Here is a 13831-nt window from a genome sequence, read left to right on the forward strand (position 1 = left end):
TGTTGGTCACATGGAGTTTTATGTCTTGCTGTTCTGATAACATCCATCCATCCATCCATTTTCTCCCGCTTATCCGTGGTCGGGTCGCGGGGGTAGCAGTTCCAGCAGAGAGCCCCAAACTTTCTTTTCCCTGGCGACATCAACCAGCTCTGACTGGGGGATCCCAAGGCGCTCCCAGGCCAGCGAAGAGATATAATCCCTCCACCTGGTCCTAGGTCTACCCCTTGGTCTCTTCCCAGCTGGACGTGCCTGGAACACCTCCCTAGGGAGGCGCCCAGGTGGCATCCTAACTAGGTGCCCGAACCACCTCAACTGGCTCCTTTCGACGCGAAGGAGGAGCGGCTCAACTCCGAGTCCCTCCCTGATGACCGAACTTCTCACCTTATCCCTAAGGGAGACACCAGCCACCCTGCGGAGAAAACCCATCTCGGCCGCTTGTATCCGCGATCTCGTTCTGATAACATGTAAACTATAAACTCTTCTGCTTTCTGCTTGTCCAGCTTCTTGTTAATGTTTGACATTGACTTGATGGAACATGTATATTCTGTATTGTTTCTCAATACAGAATTGTGTGTCATTGTGGAACAAATATTTTGATTGCAACAAAAGTTATTCCCTCATGTAGTGTCATAGCAGACTGTATATGTTGACTCCTATAGATCACAAAAATGACTACACGCTATCTTCCTGCTGCTCAAAAGAAAATGGCTTTACTTGTTCAGGTTAAACATGAATTACTCAATCATGTAAAAATACTAAATATGCTGAAGCAATAGTGGCACCCTCCATAGAAGTATTTCAAGGCCTCCTATATTCAACTTTGGCCTTCTCACTGATTTCTCAGAGGATAAATGGCAATGCTCCATCATCCCGTGTCATGATGGGGAAGATTAGAGAAGAAAATGTGGAGGTATGTCTCGGATATTTGTTGCTTAGACTTGTTGTCCTGCAGGAAAGTGGAAGTCTCATTCTGAGTCAATGGGCTAGATCTCTTATCAGGCTTCTTTTTAAAGCTGTGTGTCCTGTGAGAAACGTTTGATGGTGGCTGCCGACACACATCCTGTCACATCCCATTATGTCTCTGCTGGATCGAGGTGAACTTGGGCTTGAGTGCACACTTTGTACCTGGAGGTGTGTGAGATGAATGTAAAGCCCTTCACTGTATTACCTTGGCCAGTATATTTTACTTCCTTCATTTAGAAAAGCTCAAGCGGTGAACGTGGGGTTTAACTATAAGAGGCAAATTTAAAAGTGAACCTGTTAAACTTCTTCCTCTCTGTACTGTCACTCATTTAGTGGAGGAGATATTTCACTTTATATGTTTTGATTTGGCTGGGGGATAGTCCCTTCTCTGGGATTAATCTGACTACACACAGTATTACAGCCACAATATGCCAGGCCTTTCCCACACTTTGAACTAACAACTGACTTTGGTACAAATCCAGTTACAGTAAATAGTGTTTGTGTAGAAAACCCCAAAGGAGTATGTCCTTTCAGAAACATCAGAGGAACCGGCTGGCCTTATTATCTCTATCTCTGACCGCTATCTCTCAGACACTCTCTCTCCAACAGATGAGCTTATGTAGGCTCTTCACAAAGGCTGGGTGGAGGCAGCTGCAGTCAGAGTTTTCAAAGCTGAAAAATTAGTCAAAAGGCATGACTCCATCAGAACTCACGTTGTTAATACTATCTTCATTTTCGAATGTAGTGGCGTTTGTTTATCCAAGTACAAACTCTGACCTCTCGCTTGTCTGAGGGAGTCATTCAGTCAGAAACCGAAGGGAAAATGATCTGCATCAGTCAGGTTTGTCTCCTTTGAGAGTTCACAAAGTCGTCCTACAATCAGGCCCTAACTGCCTCTTCTCTCAATGGCACCATTCAGGACGAGTGAGAGGCCTAGTTAAAAAGGAGAGAGAGAGACAAGCTGGGTTTGTCCTTCTTTGTTTGACTGCACTGTAACCCACACACACACACACACACACACACACACACACACACACACACATAGGCAACATGCTACCATATGACTCGCTATAAGTGTATGCTCTCATGTCTTCCTCGGTGGCATTTTTCATTGACAATGACATTGTATATTAGTGAGTCAAATAATCGGCAAATCGTTTTATCTCTAAAGTCATCGAGCAAGGCAACGAACCGTCAGCGATCATTGCAGCACTTCATCGACTCGAATGGTCTGCATTGTTGTTATTTTTTCTTCAGTTAGTCTTAAATGATGCCAGATCCAGTCCTCAGCCTTAAATACCCCTTTTTGGCCAGTTTCTGTGCATGTACTGATTAAATAATCTGTTTTTAGTGAGGTGCATGGAGGAATGCGCTTTAGGAAGGTTTTGATTGAGGCTTACCCCGTGCTTCACCCTCCTGATCCGGTCACTGGAGGTGGGGAGATGGACTCGTAAGCCTGGTGCTTGGCTGGGCGTCTGATCAGGGGGCCAGTGAATGAGAGCCTGCATCTGTTTACGTCAGACCCCTGCAGCAGCACAGTATATATTTAGAAAAAGGAGGAAGGAGTGTATTCCAACAAGGCCAAGCTGTTAACCCCGACCTCTGACCTCCCTTTGAAGTAGAGAGCTCCCTTTTAGGGAAGAAAATGACATCACATGATCATCGTTACTTGACTTTCAGGCGTTTTCTGTTGCACATCTCTATCTGTGGGTTTTGCAGATGATGAGAGCAGCTCTTCGGTGCCAGATATAGTGTTTCTATAAGAGAAGCTTCCGGAGGAAAGCCCTCGCTCCCACCCCCCCAGCTGTTTGACACATCGTCTCTTCTCCCCGCTGGAGGCCTGCTCTTCCTGAAGCCTCATCATCATTTAGCCTCATTAGTCTGTCACTGCTCTCATTCTGTTACAGGAAGAACCTTGAAAAATAACCAGCAGTTCAGGCTCACACACACTTACACACACACACTCATATGTCGACACACTCCTGCCCCCGCTTCCTCTATGAAGGCGTTATTGTAGAAAACGACCTGAGAATATATTCAGATTACCAGAAGGTATACATCCTGATTTGAGTCTTGGGATAAATAGAATTTTCTTCACAATCTTCTTTTGTATTTAACAAGATAAGCTTTGTGAATGAGCCAGTGTTTGACAATGTCTACATGAGATGCAGCTGTTAAAAAACGTGCCTGGAATAACTAGGTCCTGAAATAAGCAATATTCTCATTCTAAATAAAAAAACGCTTTTTGTTTTCTTGCCACATTTAGAATAGAAGATGAGTACCTCACTCATGTTTAACCCTCACAAACATGATATAGATATATAAACCAATGTTTAATACTTTGTAATACTTGTTTTAAATAGTGTACTTTATTTCTTTTTTTCTGGTCTTTTATAAATATGATCAATAAGAGTCTTTGGAAACTAAAGTACACCTTTCTGACGTGTTGTTGTTGCCACACAAACAGTGACTGCTCCTGCTCTGCAAAGCTGCACCAGCTAATCATTATTGCACTAAACAAATTGAACATAACCGATGTATTTACTGTAGTTGAACAGCTCTCACTGTCTGCCTTCAGAACTGTCAGCTCCTTGACAGCTGAGCAAACGTGAATCCAGCATTATTCCCATTATAAAAGCACCTGTCACGATTCTGTGCGCCAACAGGCATGCTGTCTCTTGACAACGCACAATATTCTTCACATATTTCTGTCTGTAATACACAGTGAATGTCAGAGGCCCAGCCTATAATGATTCTTAACATGTATTCTTACTTACTAACTTGCTTTAAAAAGCACCTGTCGTATAGTAATGGAGTACTTAAAGTATCTTTTGTCAAATAAATCTGCTGATAATTAGGAAAGGGTTTGAGGTGTAATGGCATGTTTAATTGCTCTAAAAGTTGTCATACATCAGTGACGCTAACCCCAATGTAAAGCAAATGACCATTACTAGTATTGGCAGCAGTAATAATAGTAGTATTTGTTAAGAAAGTTCACAGAACACCAAACATGTTTCAGAATCGGGATGGTTGTAAGGCTTTAGTGTTTTGAAGCACAATAGCGAGATGAAATGAATCTGCATTAGATCTGTAGCACAGTTATTAAGCCATTTAAGAGATAAACCTTCATTCATTAAATACATTATTTGAAAGGTTATCCTTTGAAAAATAAATACTTAATCAAATAACACTAATTGATTACTTGATAAACCAGTCATTTGCAAAACTGAGTTTCTACACAAAAGCTAATGTAAAAGCACCTCAAATGAGCATTAATAATCATTTAAAAAAAACAAAAAAAAACAATTAGTCGATTAGTCGGCTGTCCTTGATTCTAAAATACAACACCGAGTACGAACACACACAAAGCAATCCCAAGAACATTATCTTTTCCCACAGAAGATAAATACTACTACATTATTTAAAGAATGTTAGAGCTAAGCTATACCACACTATCTTAAGTGCTGTAGTAAACAAGCAGCCCTCCTCAGTCTGTGTGTAAATGAGTGTGTGCGAGTTGTTTCCTCCGTGCTCCATGTGCACACCCCTCGGGTTAATGAGTGTGTAGCAGCAGTAGCCCGCTGTTCACCCCTGAGACGTCTCTGTGGGAGCCGCAACAGCTGTGACGGTGTAAGTCACCCCGAGGGCCCATCGCTCGACACACACACACACACATACACATACACACACACACACACACACACACACACTAGGGCTGTTCGATTATGGCAAAAATCATAATCTCGATTATTTGGGTCAATAATTGTAATTGCGATTATTAAATGCGATTATTCATTGACTTTGAAAACATCCATTTATTGCAACAAAAAAAGAAGTGAACAGTATGTTTTAACAGTTGAAAACACCCCAAAAAATAATCGTTTTATTTCGATTACGTTGTTTTCGTAATCGTTGCAAGCCATAATCGTAATCGCGATTAAAATACGACTAATTGAGCAGCCCTAACACACACACACACACACACACACACACACACACACACACACACACACACACACACACACACACACACACACACACACACACACACACACCATGAGGAAAGAGGCTGAAGCCAAAATTAGAGCTGAATGATTGTGGTAGTTTTCATATTGTCCATCTTGTTTGTGCATTGTGAGCGGCCAGCCAAGTATCTTTATTAGTCCAAACAGGAACAGCTTAGGTTTAGGGTTAAAGCTTAACCTATGCATATATGGGTATAAATCGTAATGTTTTTTTATCATATAAGACCAAGATATGATTACTTGGTGTTTTAGTGCCTCGTTGCCACTCACTTCCTCCAAGTCTTGTCAGGAATGTGCCCCCTGGCCTGAGTTCTGATCAAAGGCTTTGTGATGTGTTCATTTCAACAGAAAGGGCTCGACTGCTCTGAGCCGTATGTCACTGCGCAGGAATGCAGTTTGTTAGACAGTCAGTCAAACAGGGCGACAGGTAACTAGCTGACACAATCTGATGGCTATCCACAGCCACCTGATGCCCGGTGTAATGCTTTGATGAGCCAGAAGAATGGGTTTGTGTTGAGAAAAAACACACTGTTGTGACAAATTCCCCCTTTCAGTTGTTATATGTACCTAACATGCAGGCCTGGACTCTCTTTCTTCTCAGTTACAGGAACTGTCTCTGGACAAAGGGGTCGTTTTGTGGTGGCCTCACCCATACAATTCCCGCCATAAAGTGCCCTTAAATGTACCTTTTTAAACTCTTCTGCTAATCCCCCTGACTTGCTCTGTCCCCAGTTCAAAGCTCTGCAGATGTAATTAAAAAAGCCTGTCCCTAGTTCGCTCTGAAGCTTGGCACATGGCTCACCATAGATAGAGTGAGACAACCATATATACAAAATGCTAGGAATTAGCTAGACTGTATTAAGCTATGGAAACAAAAACAAGTAACAGATGCTGGAAGTATGCTGATGAGTGCACTTTTACAGCCCTGAGCCCTCTGAGTTCAGAGCTGACTGCTTTGATGCCTGCATGGCACGTGGTCGTGAGTTGAGACGAGAGGACACAGACAGGAGGAGGGAGGAGGAAGAAATCTGAGGGCAGTTGTATGAATGATTGTGGACAGAGAGGTCAAATAAACTGTAAAAAGCTGTGTTTGTGTTTGTGTGTGTGTGTGTGTGTGTGTGTGTGATGGAGGGGATCTGGATTAGTGCGTCTTGTTATTATTATATTATTGTTATTTACGGCTCTTCAGGTTGTTTGCCCTGATTGCCGGCGGTCCGACGCCTACATGTGTCTTTTTTGCTGGTGCACCTTCCCGTTCCTATGGCAACCAGCAGCAAAATAGCGATCAAATAGCTTCAGCAGCCTTTTCAAGTGGTTTTTGGTGAAAGGCGCTCAGTGTATTGCATATGACTTCATCACTCTTATGTTGCCCAGAGTGAAAGCATGCAGCCAGTGGACTTCACTCAGTCCTGAGACATTGATGATTTTCAGTTTATTGTTTGTGTCAAGGAAGCTTCGATGGAATATTGTAAATATGGTGCAATCATCAGTTTCTTGGCAAGTAATAATCAATAAACAAAAGCCTACATGTACAGTTAGCTGCGAATTATTTCCCAAATGCTCTCCGAGTAAATGATTACAGCCTTTTGATGGATAGCTGTAAGCATGGGGTTTGTTGACTGGATGTGTATCAGATCATGCAAACTGTGCATGCTTACTTTGCAAGTTCATACTGGAATATTAATAAAGGCGGATCGTTCTCATATTTATAATAAATCTCCGCTCATTGATCAGTCACTGATCGATCAGAGGAGCTTGGACCTTGATTTATTCATGGCGTGTACAGAGCGCACTGCCTGGTTTTATCTGCTTTTCTGTTGGTTTTCCCTCATGCGACACTCCCCATCTTTATTCAATCTGACTGAAGACCTTCACAGCGGGGCAGAGCCGTGTCAGGAAACAAAGCAAGATCATTTATTCGATTGCAATTGGAATTAGATGAGGTTGCTAGAATCACGGGGGAGGCGAAGGGGCATGCAGGGGAACAGGAGTGTGAAAGGGATGAAAGTGTGGCAGTCCCCACCTCCCAGTGTTGAGTGTGAATGGGGCTGCCCACCCCTCTCTGCAGGGGGTTCCCTCCCTCTCCTGCTGCCAGTGCTCTCATTATACACTCCAGACAACAGCATCATATGTAAGGAATATATGCAAACATACATTATTCAGAGGGCACTGAAGGGGTTGATGCCTTATGAAACTGTGTCAGACCGTCATCATGTGAAAGCTGAGGCATAAAAAAGGTCATGGATTTACATTTTTGTAAACGATGACATTAGGCTGAAAAATGTCTAAATGAAAGTCTGAAAGCTTGAATATCCAAGATACAAATATTATTGGTTGGTGTTCTTTTTTTTTTACCATAAAACAAGACAACATCTTTACATTTCTTGTCAAAAAGTTCCCAAATTGGGATCAATAAAGTACTTATCTATCTATTTTTGTCTAATACTAAAAAATAAATTACAATATTATGAATCAGCCAATTCTTATAGCTCAGAAACTGGATCCCTTTGGAGTCTGCCATGATGCTTGGAATTGACAATTTACTGATTATTAGAATAGTTGCACATTTATTTTCTTTTGAAACAGATTCGTGTTTTTCATTTATATCAGTTGACGTATATTTTCTAGACATACACTGAAACGTTGTTAGTAAAACATCTGGTCCACTTTAACAACCAGTTTGGAGTTGGATGTTTTAGATTGACTCTGCCATATGATAACATGGCATGTGATCGACTGACGCTCAAACATCAGCTCCAGTCCCTGGCCAACCTTAAAGGATAAGCTGTTCAAAATAACATATGGATAAATAAATATTATAAAACATGCATTAATCCCAGAACTGAAGACTTCAAATGAACCGTCTGTGATGTGAACACACTGTATGAATAATACTTCAGTAGGCATACTGCGAGTACTGACACAGCAATTACTCTGAAATATTCATGCATCACATTTCTGACAGTAATCCCTTCTTAATCACAACAGGACATAACACAGACACAGTCACTGACTCCCTTTTCATCCCAATCACTGTTAGCCTCGCTTCTACCGTCATGAGAAAACATGTTCACGTCTTTACTTAAAGCATTTGAGTTCATTTAAGTGTACAGTCATTTATGCTGATCTCATAGTCCTACAGTGCTGAAAACATGCTGTATGTACATAACACACACACACAGAGTAAGCCATCTGTTCTCTGGCTGTGTGACAGTTATTCTGTCTGACAGGATTCACAGACTCCACGCCTGAATATGAAGCCAATATACGGCCGGGGCTCAAGACTTCACCAGTCACACAAATGGACTTTCCACCAGGCACGTGTGGACGTCTGCTCGGAGTTAAGCCCCGCTCTCTGCACTCCACTGCTCCACGTCAAGGTTCGGTGGAGTTTAGATGTACAGAGGTCGTTTGTTTTCATCCTGGTGTTCATGATTCCCCTGTCAAACTGGTTCTGCGGTGTGTTTTGAGACCTTTACTGCAATATCAGGCAGTCAGTGGACCCAGTGGACAAGTTGTTGAAGCTTTTAAACATCCAACACCTTCACATTAATGTTTTGCTGACATAACACAGTGGTTGAAAGGACTCTTCTATATATTGTTTTTAGATGCAGGAACAGCAATGCCTTTTGATCCTCACACCAAACATTTTAAGCTCAGTCTGTGTCACAGAGGGGATGATTCATCACTGTGGCAGTTTTGTCGTGTGTGGTTAACCAGCTGGTGTTTGTCCCCTCACTTCTGATGTTTTTAAGATTCTGACCACTTAGTCAAACATGTTGTAAGTCAGTTATCAGCATCTTGCAAAACCTGTTATTGCCAAAATATGCGTCAAAATTACCCCGACCTATCGTTTTCTATGAAATCCCACATTTTCTTTTATATTAATGCATAATTTCTTAAGTGGTGGGCCACGCTGCCTGTCTGCTTTGGTTTGAAACAATAAAGATCCCCCCCATTGAGGGATGACCCGGTTTCTAAAGTGAATATTATTTTCTTCTTAATCCTATTCAGTGTATTGCCATTTGAAGTTCTTGCACATAGCGTGACACAGCCGGTTTCTTAGGATACATCTTCGTTTTTTGACAAGTTTCTGATGGAACACACAAGTATAATACCCAGCCAAAAAAGGAGGAGTCCTTTCAAATGTCGTACCAGATAGACTTATTTTAACAGGCTGATGTTTTGGAAACAGTGTGCCTTCCTAAAGTGAAGCTTGACAACATTATACTTACATCCTCAGGGGTCCCTGGACCTTCAAAATCCTCTGAATACATACATATCTACTAAAACCCTATTGCTGATCAATCAGTTATCAATACCTATCAAATGCACCTACCAATTGTGCATATGTACGTTGATTCAGTTTTCATGAGGAGTTAATAATAGTTTGCTCCAAATGAGTGTTTGCCTTCCCATGGGATTTGACTTCCCTAATGTGATATGTGTCCTTGAGTAAGTGTGATAATGGATTCCCACAGTAGTTTACCTTTACACATAAGCCCTAGTATACTCACTTTGAGGCTGAAGTCTGTGGGGCCAGACCTGCTGTGGTTGGGAAGTTTTCACTTACAGTTTCATTTCATTTTCAGGGCAGTGGAGTGAAGCCTGAGCCTTAAGTCCATGCTGACGCCGCTGACTTAAGGACTGATGCTTTGCTATATCGTAAAATAGACTCACGATCCTCACTGCCCCCATCCCCCCTGCCCCCCCATCAGCTAAACACAGTGTTATTATTCTTGCCGTGGCAGGGTAAGTGGACCCTGATTGATCAGTATTGATTGGAACTGTATTTGTTAGACAGTAATGGGCCTCCCCCTCAGGACATTATGTCTGCTGATTCCCGACCTCCCCCCATCTCTGGCCCCACTAAACCCCTCTTTTTATGTCCTACTTGTATTTGAAGAGCCCTCCCCCCCTTCGTTGGTAGACCCCTCGATCTCTAATGAGAGTGCACTGCCTCCTCGTTCACCTTACCTACAACCTTCCTCTGTATTTCCATCCAAGAAGAGCTGGAAGAAGGAGGCAGTTGTGACCCATCATGTGTGTGATTCAGGGTTCTTTATTTGTCCAGAGGAAGCTGTTTGGATTCATTGTTCTGTGATATCATATTTGAGCTAACATCCGTTTGTTGATTGCAGAGACCAAATGCTGCAAAACCTGTGTGTGTGTGTGTGTGTGTGTGTGTGTGTGTGTGTGTGTGTGTGTGTGTGTGTGTGTGTGTGTGTGTGTGTGTGTGTGTGTGTGTGTGTGTGTGTGTGTGTGTGTGTGTGTGTGTGTGTGTGTGTGTGTGTGTGTGTGTGTGTGTGTGTGTGTGTGTGTGTGTGTGTGTGTGTGTGTGTGTGTGTGTGTGTGTGTGTGTGTGTGTGTGTGTGTGTGTGTGTGTGTGTGAACATGTTTACAGTACAGATGCTGCACAGGGAAACCGCCTCAGGCATCTCTGTTCAGACTCTTGACAAACAATAGACATGTGTGTGTGGATGATCTGACGAACGTGGAACTGATTACAGCTGCTCTGTACAAACACAAACACACACATACACACACAATTATTACTGCCACACACAGATGATGTGACAAACCAAAAACGACACATCATAATATGGTAACTGTGTTCTGATAAACATGTAAGAAAATCACATTAATTAAATTAAATGTTCATACAAAACCCTTCTGGCAAAAAAGCTAAGATCTGACTTGGATGCGTTTTTAGCAAGATCTAAAATATTTTTCCTTTTTTCCTACAGACACAAATACTGAGCCTTCCCCTCCTGCACTGTGACGTCCATCATCACCTGCTTTACCTGCACTCTGCACAGCTGAAGGCGGAACAAGGTGTGTGTGTGTGTGTGTGTGTGTGTGTGTGTGTGTGTGTGTGTGTGTGTGTGTGTGTGTGTGTGTGTGTGTGTGTGTGTGTGTGTGTGTGTGTGTGTGTGTGTGTGTGTGTGTGTGTGTGTGTGTGTGTGTGTGTGTGTGTGTGTGTGTGTTCTGTGTGTGTGTGTGTGTGTGTGTGTGTGTGTGTGTGTGTGTGTGTGTGTGTGTGTGTGTGTGTGTGTGTGTGTGTGTGATCGATCATTTGGCAGAGACTTGTATTCGTTAACTTACATTTGGTTATTTGTACTTATTATCCTAATGTAACATTTGCTTTTCTTACAACCAAACATTAGTTTCAGTGCTATGTGATCCACTTTTCTTCAGTTGTCTTGATACATTTGATGTAAGCAATGTGGTTCCAATTTGTATTTATCTATGTCTGTAAGAAGTATGATATGTGGATGTGTCGTCTTTATTCTGCCCTAACTCTAAACCTAACTGGCTTCACCCTCACGCCGAGTGTTTAGTCAAAGGAAAAGAGACTTGATGAAAGTCTAATTGACTTGATGACCTGGATATTTTTCTGCAGCGTAGGGGTGAACAGTCTGCTTTCTGCAGATAAAGCACTTCCTCATTGACAGTTTGTACTGATAGTAAAAAGCAGGTCACCTGTTAAATACTCTCTGCCTTCGAAGGAGAGCTTCACTAACAATCTGCCACAGTAGCCTCAAAATAGGGACACCCACAATGCAATGCTCTGAATAACGGCTTGCTGTAAATTAATGATGGATGTTGTCATGGACTTCTTATCAGCAGTCTTCTGATTTACAGGACTGTTGTTCATTGGCTTCTATTCAAGAAGCACTTTGACCTTCCTCTTTTCTGAATGCTTGGGCTAACGGTAGCTATCTTTAACTTTTTTCATAATATGATCCTGCAGATAACATTTTCTTTTTTTTATCAATATGTTTATTGATTTTCCGCTTACAAAAATCACATACATAGGACGAAGACATAGAGCCAAAAGCAATACATATATACACAGGACAACTACTTTACTTTACATTAAAGAAAAATAACAACACTAAATTAAATTGGTACATACCACAAGGGCACTCTAATACATCGGCAACCATCCAGTTTTCTAGCAATAGGACCGTATTTCTACAGAGGATATCACAGTCATTTACATTTTAACATATTATAGCATTATCGCATTATCCTGCCCCAGGTTCGTTCAGAAATTGAGATAGGTCGTTGTTCTTGGAATACTCTATAAAACGTCCCCAGACCTTCTGGAACAGTTCTTGTTTGTCTTTGAGAATGTAAGTGATTTTTTCTAAAGGCAGACATAAAGAAAGTTCCCTAAACCACTGTGCAATACTAGGTTTGCCCAACTTTTTCCATGTTAAGGCAATCACTCTTTTTGCTTGTAATAAACACATATCTATAACAACTTGTTTATAAAGTTGTATGTTATGTCCATCCGGATATAGGCCAAGTAGGAACATTTTTGGTTCCAGCTTTAAGCTGATCGCTAAAATATTCTGTATTGTTACCCTAACCTCTTCCCAGAATTCCTTTATTCTTGGACATAACCATAGACAATGGAACAGTGTGCCTGTCCTATCTTTAACTTTAGTGTCAACAAAGGTGCTGGCCAAAAGACCTGAAATATATTGAATATATTGAATAGGGGAATCTGCGATTTGCTTACAGAACACTGGGAATAAAGGGTTACATGTTTAGAAAGGGTCACCAATAAGAAACAACTTTATTTATTAATATATTTTTAGGGCAATACGTAACATTGATACTGAAAGAAAGCAGTGATGGGATGCAACTCCGTACCTTTATTCTGCTAAACACAATAACCAAATATTTTCACAATTTGTAATTAATCATGTGGTCAATACAAATGTTCTGATCACATTATCCTATCAGCAGTTGACTTCATATAACTATTTTGTTTGGATACAACAAAACCTCAAATATATAAAACAAAGAAAGTTGGTTTGTCATGATTCTACACAGAAATACAGACAGAAGAAGATAATAGGTTCACATTATTCAGTGCCGTTGCTTGTTTAACAGCTACTTGCTTTAGGTTAGAAGGTCCATCCTTTACCAAGACCTCCAGGTTTCATGAAACCTTGTTGAGGGTCCTGAAGGAGCTCACTGAATCCACTGCAGCTAACGCCACGCTCACATCTGACCTTAAATGCTAAAAGTCTCTGCCAAGATTAAAATAATAGTTTGTTTTTTAATATTCATTGGCAAACAGAGAAATGTAAACATTTCTGGCAAGACACTTCACCCCAAATTGCTCCTGTGGGGATTACCCACAGTATTGAGTATGTAAGTCGCTTTGGATAAAAGCGTCTAACAAGTAACATGTAATAAATAATAATCATTTTAAGTATCTGAATATCAACAAACTCCTCAAACCCTCCACCTCTCTGGTTTTCTCACCACCTCTCATCCCCTGCAGCCAAACCAGTTAATGATGATGCCTGGTGATGTGGGCTGCGAGTCGTGATCCTCCAGCTGCATGCAAATTGTTAGGTGTGTGTGTGTGTGTGTGTTGTGTGTGTGTGTGTGTGTGTGTGGGTTGTGTGGGTGTGTGTGTGTGGGTGTGGTGGTGTGTGTGTTGTGTGTGTGTGTGTGTGTGTGTGTGTGTGTGTGTGTGTGTGTGTGTGTGTGTGTGTGTGTGTGTGTGTGTGTGTGTGTGTGTGATGTGTGTGTGTGTGTGTGTGTGTGTGTGTGTGTGTGTGTGTGTGGTGTGTGTGGTGTGTGTGTGGTGTGTGTGTGTGTGTGTGTGTGTGTGTGTGTGTGTGTGTGTGTGTGTGTGTGTGTGTGTGTGTGTGTGTGTGTGTGGTGTGTGTGTGTGTGTGTGTGTGGTGTGTGTGTGTGTGTGTGTGTGTGGTGTGTGGTGTGTGTGTGTGTGTGTGGTCCTCCTCCTCACCTGGAGCTGTCTCAGTGTCGTGGGACGGCAGCGTGACAGACAGACAGACAGGCAGATGGAAGTG

At 41.9% G+C, this 13831-nt stretch overlaps 1 protein-coding gene across 1 annotated transcript in view; it reads left to right on the top strand.

Annotated features, from left to right (window-relative positions):
- Positions 1-435: 435 nt before the first annotated feature.
- The window catches only part of LOC117540515 (signal-induced proliferation-associated 1-like protein 3), a gene marked incomplete at its 3' end in the record, with an annotated part of 34104 nt that continues 20708 nt past the window's right edge, over positions 436-13831 (top strand). Inside the window, 2 exon segments of the mRNA XM_034207247.1 lie at positions 436-464; positions 10736-10823.

This window comes from Gymnodraco acuticeps, unplaced genomic scaffold, assembly GCF_902827175.1.
Source record: "Gymnodraco acuticeps unplaced genomic scaffold, fGymAcu1.1, whole genome shotgun sequence".
Taxonomy (NCBI): domain Eukaryota; kingdom Metazoa; phylum Chordata; class Actinopteri; order Perciformes; family Bathydraconidae; genus Gymnodraco; species Gymnodraco acuticeps.